The sequence below is a fragment of the Macaca mulatta genome, chromosome X (genome assembly GCF_049350105.2).
Source record: "Macaca mulatta isolate MMU2019108-1 chromosome X, T2T-MMU8v2.0, whole genome shotgun sequence".
Classification (NCBI taxonomy): Eukaryota; Metazoa; Chordata; class Mammalia; order Primates; family Cercopithecidae; genus Macaca; species Macaca mulatta.
In genome coordinates this window covers 77,636,822-77,651,892 of record NC_133426.1, presented here as the reverse complement: position 1 = coordinate 77,651,892, position 15,071 = coordinate 77,636,822, and the positions used below count along the sequence as shown (strand labels likewise).

Here is a 15,071-nt window from a genome sequence, read left to right as displayed (position 1 = left end):
CCAGCTAATTTTTGTATTTTTAGTAGAAGTAGGGTTTCACCATGTTGGCAAGGATGGTTTCGATCTCTTGACCTTGTGATTTGCCTGCCTCGGCCTCCCAAAGTGCTGGGATTACAGGCGTGAGCCACTGCGCCTGGCTGCTCCTATCATTCTTTTTTTTTTTTTTTTTTTTGCCTGCACAATTGCAAGAACCTCTTGGGTTATCTGCCTGCCTCCAGTGCATCCGGGTACTATCCCTTTCGGTCTTTCTAAAACACCCCAATGTAATCCAGGTACTTGCTGACATAAAGACCACAGCTGGCTCCCCTTTACCTATGGGAGAGTATCCAAGATCTTCAGCAGGTCTCAGAAAAGCCTTTAAAATTTTGCCTTAGGTCTTCTTCAGATTCATGTTCCCCACCCCTCCCTACCATGTACCCACTGTCCTGTATGAATTGCTTACTGTCCCCGAAATGTGCCTTACTCTTTCAAAACTTTATTCCCTCTGTCTGAAATCCTCCCCACCACTCTGAGCCTGGAAAATTTCTCTTCTTCTTCTTCTTTTTTTTTTTTTTTGAGATGGAGTCTCCCTCTGTCGCCCAGGCTGGACTGCAGTGGCATGATCTTGGCTCACTGCAAGCTCCGCCTTCCGGGTTCACGCCATTCTGCTGCCTCAGCCTCCCAAATAGCTGGGACTACAGGTGCCCGTCACCACGCCCGGCTAATTTTTTTGTATTTGTAGTAGAGACGGGGCTTCACTGTGTTAGCCAGGATGGTCTCAATCTCCTGACCTCGTGATCCACCTGCCTTGGCCTCTCAAAGTGCTGGGATTACAGGTGTGAGCCACCGCGCTCGGCCAAAATTTCTCTTCTTTAAAGACCCAGCTCAGAGTTAATATTCTTTGTGGGCCAGGCACAGTGGCTCATGGCTGTAATCCCAGCACTTTGGGAGGCTGAGGAGGGCGGATCACTTGAGGCCAGGAGTTCAAAACCAGCCTGGACAACATGGTGAAACCCCGTCTCTACTAAAAATACAAAAATTAGCTGGGCATGGTGGCCCATGCCTGTAATCCCAGCTACTCAGGGGGCTGAGGAAGGAGAATCGCTTGAACCTGGGTGGCAAAGGTTGCAGTGAACCGAGATTGCACCACTGCACTCCAGCCTGGGCAACAGAGCGAGACTCCATCCAAAAAACAAACAAACAAACAAACAAACAAACAAAACCAAAACAATTATTTGAGAACTCTGTCAGGATTAAGTTAGTATTCCCCACCCCCATCCCCACACTGTCTGTGCCTCTAATATAGAACTTATCACACAGTATTGGAGATACCTGTAAAACAGGTCTGGCTCCCCTGCCGGACTGTGTGTTACTTCAGAGCCTAGCATAGTACTTGGAACATGGCAAGAGCTCAAAAAATGTTGTTGAAAGAGTAGATTGAAGGGTGAATGAGTGAAGCTGGTCCCTGCTCTCATAAGACTGTTTCCTGCTTTGTTGTACAGAAGCCCCTACCTGAAGCATCTGTTCTGGTGCCCCCAGCTCCTGCATCCTACCTTAGTGCCCTGTCTGGCACCTTCATCTTCACAGGGATAGTGCTTGTCTAGCTCTTGCCAGACCTTTTGACACCTGGCATCCTTCCCTGGAAGCCCAGGCCCCATGGCAGGGCCTCTGTCACTGGCTGCCAGACACTCTGGCTGCCAACCACCTGCCTGTCTGGGCTTCCTCCTGGCTTCTGCTGCATCCTGGTTACCCAGATGCTTGCTCTACCTGCCTGTCTAAATAGCTGGCTGAGGCTCTGCTTCTACTTCTGGGATCTGCTTTACCCTGGACCATCTGTCTGCTCTCACAGTCCTGACCCTCCCTGTTCTAGCATCCCCTGTCACCAAAGGAATCCAATTTCTATCACTGTCCTGCTAAAAGATAAGGTAGAGCATACTGATTAAATGCACAGGCTCTAGACTTTAATTTCCTAGATTCAAATCCCACTTCTTTCACTTACAACCAGTTGTGTGGTCTTGGGGTAAGTCATTTCATCTCTTTGAACCACAGCTGGCTCATCTGCAAAATGGGCATGATAATGATACCTACATCAGAACGTCACTGTGAGATTTAAAGAAGATAACATGCTTAATATAGTAGCTGGCACCCAAGTAAATATCCAAGAACTATTTTCTATCATTATTGTTTTTATGTTTCCAGTATCTATGACAGAATTGGCACTCAACAAATGTGTGTTGAGAGGGGAGGAGGAAAAGAAATAACAATCGCTGGTTATTCCATTTCCTGATCAAAGTCTATTCCATTTGCTAATCCCACTCCCACCTCAGGAGGCAAGTACCTTATCACCATTTGGTTCTGTCGCTCAGATATTTCTGCAATCCCATGTCCTCTAGGAATCCTGTGCAGTCGAGAGCCAATAGCTTTCCTGGTCCCAATCTGCCTAGATAAATCAAAAACTCTCACAATTGCCCACTTCCACTTTTCATCTGTTACATGCATTTATCCTGATTCCTTCCCCGTGAAATTGCACTGATCTCAGATGTGTGGCTGGTGTGAACATTTGTGGATTACATATTTTACACATGAACCTACTTCTCCCCACCCTGCATATATGTGCTTTCTGCATTTTCTTTCTTTTTTTATTTTATTTTTTTGAGACAGGGTCTCACTGAGTGCAGCGGCGCAATCTTGGCTCACTGCAACCTCCGCCTCCCAGGTCCAAGCGATTCTCCTGCCTCAGCCTTCTGAGTAGCTGGCATTACAGGTATGCACCATCATGCCCAGCTAATTTTTGTAATTTAGTAGAGACAGGGTTTCGCCATGTTGACCAGGCTGGTCTGGAACTCCTGACCTCAAGTAATCCGCCTGCCTCGGCCTCCTAAAGTGCTGGGATTACAGGCATGAGCCACCATGACTGGCCGCTTTCTGCATTTTCAGTATCACTCAGCCCTTGTTGTCTCTGATTGTCAAGGCAACGACTGCGTGTAAACTAATGTGGACGGAGTATTGGACAGACAAATGCCTTAGAAACGTTTTGTGATGAAGATGAAGGAGAGGCGCTGGAAGCAGAAGCTGGGGAGGGGGTAGGATTTGTGTCTCCACTTACTCTTCACCCCAGCAGGGACAGAAAGCATGCCTCCTCTTTCCTGTTCATTGGCTACATTCCTCTCTGAGGCCAGAGGGGCAAGCTGGACAATGCAAATGAACTTTGGATGAGACTTAGCCAAGGGGCCTCCAAAGGGAGAGCAGCAGGGCTGCCTAGGAGGGAATCGAAAAATAAGGTGGCCACCTATTTCTTAGCACCTTCTTTGTTTTCCCAATCGGAAACTCCTCCCCTCTCCTGGAGATCCAATACCAAAATGCAAAAGCTCTCTCAGAATATGTGCCTGAGTCTGAGAGCACTTTGCAGACTGGGAAGCCCCTGAGTCTCTAGCCTTTGGTATGATACTCAGGCTCCTGGGAATTGATCCTGCACCCATTATTCACAAAGCTCTATACAAGGCAGTGTTAAACTTAGGTCAAACTGCAAGTTTTCAATCACATGCTTTAGCTGTGGGATGAAGACACACAGCAGAGAAGTGGTGATGGTTGCGTGAGCATCAAAAAGCAAATGAGACTACAAGCAGCAGCCCAAAGGGGGCAAACTTAGCCAGTCTCTTGCCAACTTCCCACTATGGATGTTCTATTGGCTTCATTTGACCCTATCCAGGAAAGCTAGGATTTCTTGTGCAGGTGGAAGTCCATTCATTCGCCTATTTCAGGAGTTTGGGTCCAGAACAGCTTGTTATTTCAGTCTCAGCTCCCTACTTTTCTTACTCCTCCTACCTTTCCCCCTCCTCCTAGTAACGACTGAAGGTCTGTTTCCTCTTTAGGGCTGTAATTTTGCATTTGCAGTCCCCGGCAAAACTGTCATACGTGCCCACTGCAGGTGCCCACTGCAGATGCCCAAGACCCGGAGAAATGTTTGTAAATCTTCAACCCTGGATTGTACTTCCCCAGACTCCTCTCTCGGTGGGGCCGGCGGTTGGGGCAAGGCAGCTGACCTTTGCTAGGGACTCAGAGCTGCGGGGGGTCTGGAATTGAACTGGAAACCGAGAGGCAAAAGGCCCGCTGTCGTTTCTCCCGCCCCTGCCCCCACCCCGATCTTGCGGAAGGGAGAAAGCTCAAAGAACAATGAGGGGTTAAGCTCCTTATAAGGAAATGAACCTCCTCTTTCCTGTGCGGAAATTGTGCTTTTTGCTTCTATATGTTCAAAATACACTGTAAAAAACGATCCTCGATAGGATTCACCAAATCCATTTCCCTAGAGCAAGGCGGCGGAGGTGGGGGGTGGGCGTCAAGTGGGAACTAGGCGAGAGAGGACGGGAGGGGCGGGAATCAGGCGAGCGTGTGAAGAATTTGAGGGATGAGTCATCAAAAAGAAGCTGGGAAAGGGAGCGGAACTAGTAATCCGAGCTGGGAAGCAGACGAACATTCATTAGACGCAGATTGTGTCAATCACGTTTGCTCCGCAAATGAACTGAGAGCCTACCTGGCCTCTCCGACCGGAAAAAGGGTCTTGGTGGGCGGTCTAAAGCTTTTGAAATCGGAAAAGGCGGAGCGCGAGAGAGCCGTCAGAGCAGCCTGATGCAGCGCAGGCGTGCTCCGCAGAAAGATGGCGTTTGCCATCAAGGTCACATGGCCACTTTAGGGGACTAAAACGAAATACTAGCTGATATCAACAGGAACTGCCAGCACAGGATCAGATTTTCAGAAGCAGTCTCAATTCTAAGTGTCTTTTTCTAATTAGAATCGTAAGCACGTTTATTTGTATTTGTCCGAACACATGTCCTAAGTCATCAAAACTATGTGAAGGGGTAGAGTTTCACTGAGGGTCTTCTCTTTCCGGAGGCCTGAAAAGGGTGGGAGGAGGGTGGGGGAAACCCAAGGGCCAGGGTGACTGTAGAACCGGCAAGCAGCACGTGCCAGGATAGAAGGCACCCACTAGGGTCTCTGCACTCAGAGCAGTATGGGAAACTGATTCCACCAGGTACTGTGAAACTCAGTAGATCTGTTAGGCTGGTGCAAAAGTAATTGCGGTTTTTTGCCGTTAACGTTAATTGCAAAAACCGCAATTACTTTTGCACCAACCTTCAGGTTCGGGTCTAGGCAGCTTTGTCTAACCTCTGACCTATCATGAATTGGGAAAGGTTGCCCTGGCAAAAAAGGATTTGCTAAGGTGCCCTATACATTGAACCAGATAACTTCCTCTATGAATTTTTTTTTTTTTTTGAAACGGAGTTTTACTCTTGTTGCCCAGACTGGAGTGCAATGGCACTCTCTCGGCTCCCTGCAGCCTACGCCTCCCGGGTTCAAGCAATTCTCCTGCCTCAGTCTTCCAAGTAGCTGAGATTACAGGTGCCTGCTACCACGCCTGTCTAATTTTTTGTATTTTTAGTGGAGACAGGGTTTCACCATATTGGCCCGGCTGGTCTCGAACTCCTGACCTCAGGTGATCCACCTGCCTCAGCTTCCCAAAGTGCTGGGATTACAGGCGTGAACCACTGCACCCGGCCTCCTCTATGGTTAAGCTTTATTTATTTATTTGAGATGGAATTTTGCTCTGTCATCCAGGCTGGAGTGCAGTGGCTCAGCTTAGTGCAACCTCCACCTCCCAGGTTCAAGCTATTCTCCAGCCTCAGCCTCCCAAGTAGCTGGGATTACAGGAGTGTGCCACCATGCCCAGCTAATTTTTGTGTTTTAGTAGAGATGGGGTTAATTTATTTTTATTTAGTAGAGACAGGGTTTCACCATGTTGGTCAGGCTGGTCTCAAACTCCTGACCTCAGGTGATCTGCCCACCTCGGCCTCCCTAAGTGCTGGGATTACAGGTGTGAGCCATCAGGCCCGGCCAACTATGGTTAAACTTTAGTTGATACAGGATAAGAAATATGAACATTGTAAGCCCATTAGTTTGTGCGTTCTCTTGTTACCTTTTTTGGTTACTTTCTTATCCATTAGTGTCCTAGCAAATGGTACTTTTCAAAAATTGCAGCCTTGTCTTAACTAAAAGATAAAAAGGAATTTGTTTACTTCTTAGCCAGTACAGTTAGAGGGCATGCACTCTGGCAGCCCTGTAATGTAGGGACCAGGGAAGAATTGAGGCAAATAAAAGTAGTGATCCATGAATTGAAGCATGCTAATCTAGCTGATGGTTTCTTTCTTTTGCACTTCTGCCATTTTCATGCCCCTCACCTGCAATTGACAATCCAAACTGAGAGCTGGTCCAGGATTCTCCAGCACCCAGAAGAGCCTGAGGTGGACACAACAGAAACTCAGACTTTAAGGGTACCTAGGAATGGAAGTAGTGGCAGAAGGATTAACCTTTTCATTAGCTCAGTCTTGTCCTTGCTCAGCTCTGGCCATCCCAGTTCAAGCCATCCCCTCAAACTATGCTCTACTAATACTCCTTTATAAGACATCATCAGACCACTCCAGTTTTTTCCTGTTTGTTTGTTTGTTTGTTTGTTTATTGTTGTTGTTGAGATACAGTCTCATGCTGTCACCCAGGCTGGAGTGCAGTGGCGCGGTCTCAGTTCACTGCAACCTCCGCCTTCCAGGTTCAAGTGATTCTCCTGCCTTACCCTCCAGAGTAGCTGGGATTACAGGCACCTGCCACCATGCCTGGCTAATTTTCTGTATTTTTTGTAGAGATGGGTTTTCACCACGTTGGCCAGGCTGGTCTTGAAAATTTCTGACCTCAAGCGATCTGCCCACCTCAGCCTCCCAAAGTGCTGGAATTACAGGCGTGAGCCACCACACCCAGCCGCAGTGTCAGTTTTATTGATCCTGTTGAATCTATTTAGGAAAGGGGCTTGAGGGAAAAGGGGGCCACCATCTGTTCTATTATCAGAGGCACCGTTTCTCCCTCCCCTAACCTTTAAGAGGGGCTGTAGGATTTCTAAGTGTAGTTTCAATAAACAGGTTTCTTACGGAGGAGCTATTCTAGCTCAGTCATTCTAGAATAGTATAGCCCACTCAGGAAGAAACAGCACTTAAACTTGAGCTGAGTGGGGAACAAGACTCATTTACTGTTCCTCCCTTGGCCACCCTAGACAATCATGACAATTTCTCTTGGTCACGTCTGAGAGAGAGGTATTGTAATAATCTTTTGTGGATACTCAAGCCATCATAAGAGAATGTGTGTGGGTGGAGAGAGGGGGACATGGCAAACCCAGTCCTGTAGTATTCTGGGGAAGGTACTCTGGGGGAAGATACTCTATTTACCCCAGGGGTGCTCTGGGAAAAAATAGAAACTTTGGTAACATAGGAAAGGATGGCTATGAGGCCTGGTGCAGGACTTTCCCTTTCCTCCTCTTCTTTTCCATTTACACAGACCCCAGAATGCCTCTGAATGACTGGCTCTATCCTGCTGGAAGGAAGCTAGTCCCATCCCTAGATGCTGGGAAGCAGTTCAGTGCTCTTGATTTAGGAAGGAGGGGAAAGGCAGCTTCTACACGAGGGCGCTATATTCTGTCTTGGACACCAGGTGGCACCAAATCATAACCATAGCTCCAAAGAAACCATCAGGAAATGGACCTTGAGAGCCCTTGAACTATTTTCCTCTCCCTCCCCACTCCCCACGTGAAATTGAAGAGTGTGAAGCCTTTCAGATATGGTGGATGACCCTCCTTCAATTAGAACTCTTGAGTTCTTAAGCCAGAGCCACTTCCAGCTGAAGATTTTTAGGATTTATTATTATTATTTTTTTGAGACGGAGTTTCACTCTTGTGGCCCAGGCCGGAGTGCAATGGCGTGATCTTGGCTCACTGCAACCTCTGCCTCCTGGGTTCAAGCGATTCTCCTGCCTCAGCCTCCTGAGTAGCTAGGATTACAGGTGCCCACCACCACGCCCAACTAATTTTTGTATTTTTAGTAGAGATGGGGTTTCACCACGTTGGCCAGGCTGGTCTGGAACTCCTGACCTCAGGTGATCCGCCCGCCTTGACCTCCCAAAGTGCTGGGATAACAGGCGTGAGCCACCGCGCCCGGCCAATTTTTAGGATTTAAATATGGCCTTAGTCCCTGCTCTTCCCAGAGACCTATTTTTCAGCTTCAGAAGAGGAAAAGGGTGATTTTCCTAGAACCTTTGTGGATGCCTCCACCCTCCAGAAGAGTTGTTTTTCTCCAAGGAGGTCAGTTGAACAGTGGACATGAGACCTCAGAGGCTCTGCTTAAATTCTAGTCCTCATTCTGAAGGACTGAATGCTCTACCCTGGGCATGCTGAAAATGACCGTGTCTAAAAAAGTTGTGATGTGGCTGACCAGCCTCATTACTTCTTACAATCAAACAGGCCTGCTTCCAGCACCACAGACGCGTTCCATAAATACCCATTCCTAGACTCCTCCACCTGGAATGCTGTCTTCTCTCAGCCGTGTCCATGTGTCAGATCTATCCCATTTGTCAGGGTACAGATCAAACTCTTTGAAGCCTCTCTTTTGGTTCCCCCCAGTCTGAAGGGCCTGCTCCCTCTTCTGAATTACTGTAACAACTTGGGTCATTTGCCCTGTTATACTTTATACCATGGCTATTTGTGAACATATCTCCCCTACAGAACTGTGAGCTCCCTGAGGGCAAAGACTACGTCGTATTCATCTTTTTATAGCCTATACTGGGGAACACAGTAGGCATTCAGTCATAATAATAATATCTTACATTTGTATAACGCTTACAGTTTCCGAAGCACATTCACATACATCTCATTTAATCCTCACAACAACCCTGTGAGGTAGGTGTAATCGGCCTGTCCCTATTTTACAGATGAGCAAACAGACTCAGAGACGTTAAACACTTCAACCAAGGTCATCCAGCTAGGAAGAGGCAGAGATGGATCTGAATGCATGTTTCCTGACCCTAAGTCCAGTTATTTCAACTTTCTACATCTGAGCTGTTGGTTGGAAAATTCCTTCTTGGAGACTGAAGCCACAGGGCTCATCCTGGGGGCTGGGGAGAAGGGAGGAGAAGATCTAAAGGTCAAACGCCTTTCGTTCCCACTCCCTTCTCCTCCCCACTCCCTGTTTCCAAAAAGAATTTCAAAATGCAATCTTGTTTTGTTGAAGAATGCCCTGGCGTGAGATGTCCTTGTAGATAAGAAGGAAAAATGTGGGGTGAAGACAGGACAGTTGGGTGTATTCACAGCTGGTGACTAACGGATCTTTGTCAGCCTGGAGGGAGGTCCTTTGCCTAGCCAATAATTTAATTAATGACTTGGATGAGGACATTGATGGCACACTGATCAAATTTGCAAATGACATGAAGCTGGCTTCAGAAAGAATCCCAAGAGTCCATAATGAACGAGGAAGATGAAATGTAAAGTTTCATAATCAAGTTTTTAAAACCAAATGCTTAAGTGCAAGGTAAGAGAGACATGTGTGAAAAGGTTTTAAGTGTTTGGAGTAATTGTAACCTCATTATTTTTGATACTAGCTGCCCCAAATGCTAATATGTTAGGGTCTGGAATGGGAGAGATTACAGTTCTGCTTTCCTGTCTGCTCATTAGACCACAGTGGATGATTGTCTTTAGCCTTGAATTACCGTATATGAACAGGGATGTTAGCAACCTGGAGCATGTACAAAAGCAAGAGACCAGAAGTGTGGGAAGACTTGAAAATCACTGTGTATGAATGACTGGAGCTATTTAACCTGGAGTAGGGATCAACAGGGTGATGATGGTGGTTCAGGATCCAGTTTTCAAATACAGGTTTGAAATATTGGGATAGGTCAAGGTGGTTCACGCCTGTGGTTCCAGCACTTTAGGAGGCCGAGGTGGGAGGATCACAAGAGCCCAGGAGTTGGAGACCAGCCTGGGCAACATAGACCCCTTCTCTATAAAAATATTAAAAAAAAATTTTGGCTGGGTTTGGTGGCACACGCCTGTAATCCCAGCACTTTGGAAGGCTGAGGTGGGTGGATCACAAGATCAAGAGATCGAGACCATCGTGGCCGACATGGCAAAACCCCGTCTCTACTGAAAATACAAACATTAGCTGGTGTGTGCCTATAGTCCCAGCTACTCGGGAGGCTGAGGCAGGAGAATTGCCTGAACCTGGGAGGCGGAACTTGCAGTGAGCCGAGATCACACCACTGCAGTCCAGCCTGGATGACAGAGCAAGACTCCATCTAAAAATAATGATAATAATTAAAATAAATAAAAAAATTAAAAAGAGAAAACAATACAAGTGTTGGAAGAGTCCTCATATAGAAGGGGGATTCACCTTGTTTTGCTTTGTAACAGTGTGCAATCAGGAGCAATGGGTGGGTGCTGTGGGAAAGCTGATTTTGAATCAACATAAGGTAGAACTTCATAATGGTTTAAGATGCTATAATATGCACTAGCCTTTTTGGGGAGGACAAGAATTTCCTATCAATGGAAGTATTTAATATTTAAGCAGAGGCAAAATAACTACTTGGCAAAGAGATTGCAGAAGGGAATAAAGCACCAGATCATAAGGGAGGGGAACTAGGTAACCAGTAAGGCGGCTGCTTCTTTTTCTTTTTTTTTTTTTTTTTTTTTGAGTCAAGGTCTCTCTATGTCACCCAGGCTGGAGTGCAGTGCTCGATCACAGCTCACTGTAGCCCCGACCTCCTGGGTTCAAGTGATTCTCCCACCCCAGCCTTCTGAGTAGTTGGGACCACAGGCATGTATCATCACGCCTGGTTAATTTTTTTGTTTTTTAGAAACAGAGTGTTCCTATGTTGCCCATGCGGGTCTCAAACACCTGGGCTCGAGATCCTCCCACCTCGGCCTTCCAAAGTGCTGAGATTATAGGTATGAGCCACCGCACCTAGCCTAAAGCTACTTCTGACACTATAATTTGGAAATTCAAGTCGGGGCGGGGGGTGGTTGGAGGCGAAAATAGTTGTAGCCCTCAGAGTAGGTACCTCTGAACTAGTTATTATCTTTGCTTCCAGGCTTTCCTCCTCCAGCTCACCTTGCACGTAGGCTCTAGAAATATTTTCTTGAATATTCTACCATGAGACCTTCCAGCTCATGTACGATAGAATCTCAGTAACCCTAAAGGTCATCTGGTTCAGTCCTTTATCAGATGCTTTAATCGTCTTTGCATCACCAACATGGAGTCCCTGCTTGAATATTTCTGTGATGGAGAGCTGCCTACTTTTAGGGGCAGTCCATTTTAATTGCAGAGAGTACTACTAATACTAGAAAGGTCTTCCCAAACACAGCAAAATGCTTACGTTTAGATGTTGGGATTAGGACATTTTTCTTCTGTTTCTGAAACTGTTGGTAATACATTTTAAAGGACTTCAAGAGGCTGGAATCAGGAGCTGAAACTTTTATTATAATTTTTCATTATAAAAAAGGAAGGAAAAGGAGCCTCTTCCTTATGTTGAACCCAAATCTGTTTTCCTATAATTTCCATCCATTAGATCTTGGAGCCCTGAAGTCACACAGAACAAATCTACTGTGAGCCCAGTAATTATTCACTGACAGTAGACAAATTTCTCCTGGGATTCTTCAGTCCTCTCACTCTTCTCTGGATATACTTTTGTTAACATCTCCCTTGAAGTCTGGTGCTCATAACTGAACACTGGGCGTCAGATGTGGTCTGATCAGTGCAGAGTAGCACAAGATGATCACCTCCTTTGTTCTGAAAGTTGTACTCTTAGTAATATGGCCCAAGGTCACAATACTTTTTATAGCAACCAAACCACACTTTCAACTCATAAGCTTTCATTCACTCTAAAACCCCTCTAAGCCACATCTCTCACATCTTACATTTGTACTGCCACATTTTGAAGTTCAAATAAGGGACTTTACCAACTTTGTGTAATTTGTAAATTTGATCTAGTGACATTAAAACAGAACTATTTTGTATGTAGTCATTCAACCAGTTAAGAATTCGCCTAGGTTTACCTTTACCCACCCCACATGTATACATGTTGTCCCAAAAGCATTGAGAGAATGTTTGGTTGAACTCCAGATACGCTGTGGGTGATAACTTTTCCCTCCTCTACCTCTCCGGTCACTCTGTCAAGGGAAATTAACCCAGCGGGGCATGATTTGTTTTTCCTGAATCCATGTGGGGACTGCGTGATCGTTGCCTCTTTTTTTTTTTTTTTTTTTTTTTTGAGATGGAGTCTGGCTCAGTCGCTCAGGCTGGAGTGCAGTGGCGCGATCTCGGCTCACTGCAATCTCCACCTCGGGGTCATGCCATTCTCCTGCCTCAGCCTCCGGGGTAGCTGGGACTACAGGCGCCCACCGCCACCACGCCCGGCTAATTTTTTGTATTTTTAGTAGAGACGGGGTTTCACCATGTTAGCCAGGATGGTCTCGATCTCCTGACCTCGTGATCCGCCCTCCTCGGCCTCCCAAAGTGCTGGGATTACAGGCGTGAGCCACCGCACCCGGCTGTTGCTTCTTTTTGTAAGTGCTCACCAACCATCCTTTTAATCATCTGTCCTAGAATCTTGCCCTCCATCAATATCAAACGTATTGATCTAAAGTTTGTGGAGTTTACCTTTTCCCATCTGTCAAAGTGGGGCCATGTTTGCCCATCTCTAGGCTGCAGCACGTATCTCTTCCCTTCTCTATGGGGTTTTCAGGGCCACCACCCGTTGTCCTGCAATTTGAGCTGCAAGTCCTTAAGTGCCCTGGGATGTTACTGACTCAGACAATGAAATGGAGTTACTCAGGGCAGTTTACGGCTCTCTTGGACTAGACTGCCTTCAGGAGCTTCTCTCTGGTGTTCACCTTGTCCTTTCTAGTGTGAAAATCCTTTTCCTTGTAGAAGAGAAGGAGTGAAAGAGGAGCTGAGGAGGCTTTGTTGTTCCACCATAAAACCATTCGCAAAAGAGTTCAATCAGGGTGTCCAGTTGCTCATTCAATAGTAGCCAAACTCTTCTGCTGTGAAGATCTTCATGAGCTGCCTCACCAAGCTGATTTCCCACCATTTTGGCCAGTCCCCTCAAGCACACCTAGACCTTCTCATCTCCATGATTTGGCTGTGTTTTCCCTCCAATGCCCACTCTATCCACCCACCCACCCCAATCCCATCATAGCCTCTTTTACAGTTTCTCCAATCCCTTTAACCTTTACCATACAATTGAAGCACATGCATTTCATTCATTTGATTGTGGTTCCGTTTTGTTTTCCTGACCGTATGCAACTGGTGTCTTCTATCCCCCATAGTATGTAAACTAGCACAGGGCCAAGCCTACGGTCCTGGTAACCATACTTCAAGCTATGGAGATTTCCACAGTGACCAACCTCTGACCCTTCACACACACTACAAATTCAGATCATATGATAGCTGTGTCCAGCTCCTTAAAAGACTAAAATAGAAACCAGATAAATCTAGGGATGTGGACTGACCCCATCTAGGCACTAATGCGTTTTGTAATGTTAAATAAAATCCAAGTATATCCTCAACTTCACTTCAAACAAGGAGCTGGGCTTTTTAGCTGGGCCCAGGGCCAGCTGTCAGCAACAGGGCTGAGAACCTGAAGCTACATGGGCATGGAATTGACTGTCAATTAGATTGAAATCCTGCCTGTCTTGGAGATCACCTCTTCCACCTAGACATTTCAAAAGTGTGAAGACCAATTGTAATCTCTCACTGATGGGTCCCTAATAGGATTGGAGCTGGTTTTGCTATGGCGCCTTGAGTTCTTAGAGGAGAGGCAGTGTCTAAATCATCCCAAAATAGAGAGCCCTCCTAACTTGGAGGTACACTTCCCACTCCAGAGCGGGAGGCCAGGTATGGTCTCAAATAGGAGGCCACGTAATATCTCAAATGGACCAATCAAAGGATGGAACATAAGAACAAAGACTCTGGATTGACTTCAAAAGGTCAATTGGGAGGTTGAGGTGGGAGGATTACTTGAGCCCAGGAGTTCGAGACCAGCCTGGGCAACATGGTGAAACCCCATCTCTGTTTAAAAAAAAAAAAAAAAGACATATAATCTAGCCCTCTGCTTTCAGGAAGATGAGAAATACCAGTGCTTCCCTTAGTAGCCATTCACTCAATTTGGCAACTGTTATTGAGGACTCACTAGGTGCTTGTGATCATTTCCTATTCATAGCAAAGTTATTCCTTGTATGTCACTTGATCTCATTTTCCCTTCTATCATTCTCAAAAGAAATGGAGAACAGGTCATCAGCTCTGTCCTTATTTAGGAGTTAAATTTTGAAGATGGGTATAGCACACTTTTCACATGGTAGGTGCTCTACAACCATTGAATGTTACCTCATCAGCTTTTTCCTTTCTAGATCACACACACACACTCACACATACACACACACACGCACACAGCACCCAGTCCTGTGGCATTATTTATGCTCTTCTCCAGATCCTCTCTAGCTTTCCACTTATGCTAAAAATGTGTTGGTCAAAGGTAGACCCATCATGCTTTGAAAGGTATGACCAATGGCAGGTAGAATGGAACAAGTTGAGTGGGACTGTGGCAAGGGTCATGTAGTGCTGGGTGGCATCCTACGTCTGTTTCTAATACTAACTGTGACGGGCTTTTCTGGGCCCATTTCCCCAACTATAAAATAAATGGGTTGGACTAGATGACTCTCAGGTGACTTCTGGTTCTAAATCTCACACTTGGATGGCTTCTCAGCTCCTCCATGCTGGGTTTTTGTTACTATATGCAGGATCCACATTAGTTTTGGAAAAAAGAAAGGAAAGAAGGGTGGGAGGAAAGGAGGGAGAAAACCAGTTTTATATCATGGACTCACTTGTGATGTACCCTGACACCATCTCCCCAGTTCTTCTTTTTAACTATACTTGTGTCAAGTCAATCACTGCCCATCTCCCTTGTCCAGTGTACCATATTAGTGTATTAGTTCTGGGTTTTGGTCTTTGTGCACACTACCTGTGTTCGTCCTCTCTGGACATGGTCCTGCTTGTGATGGTTCATCTCCCTCATTTTGTCAGGGTCATTTGAAGAATTCTATTCCTGCTTTCTGAGGTATCAGCAACCCCACCCAACTATCATACTTGCCGAGCACACTCCCAGTTCAGTCTTTCAAGTCACTGAGAATAATATGAAATCCCATAATGCTAACCCTGTGGGGCCCCACTGAA

General features: G+C 46.2%; 1 long non-coding RNA gene across 1 annotated transcript in view; it reads left to right on the top strand.

The window, feature by feature from the left end:
* The window catches only part of LOC144338826 (uncharacterized), a 34,680-nt gene that overhangs the window by 11,946 nt on the left and 7,663 nt on the right, over positions 1–15,071 (top strand). Inside the window, exon 2 of the long non-coding RNA XR_013413213.1 lies at positions 2,641–2,743. This is a non-coding gene — a long non-coding RNA (uncharacterized LOC144338826). The remainder of the gene's footprint in view (positions 1–2,640; positions 2,744–15,071) is intronic.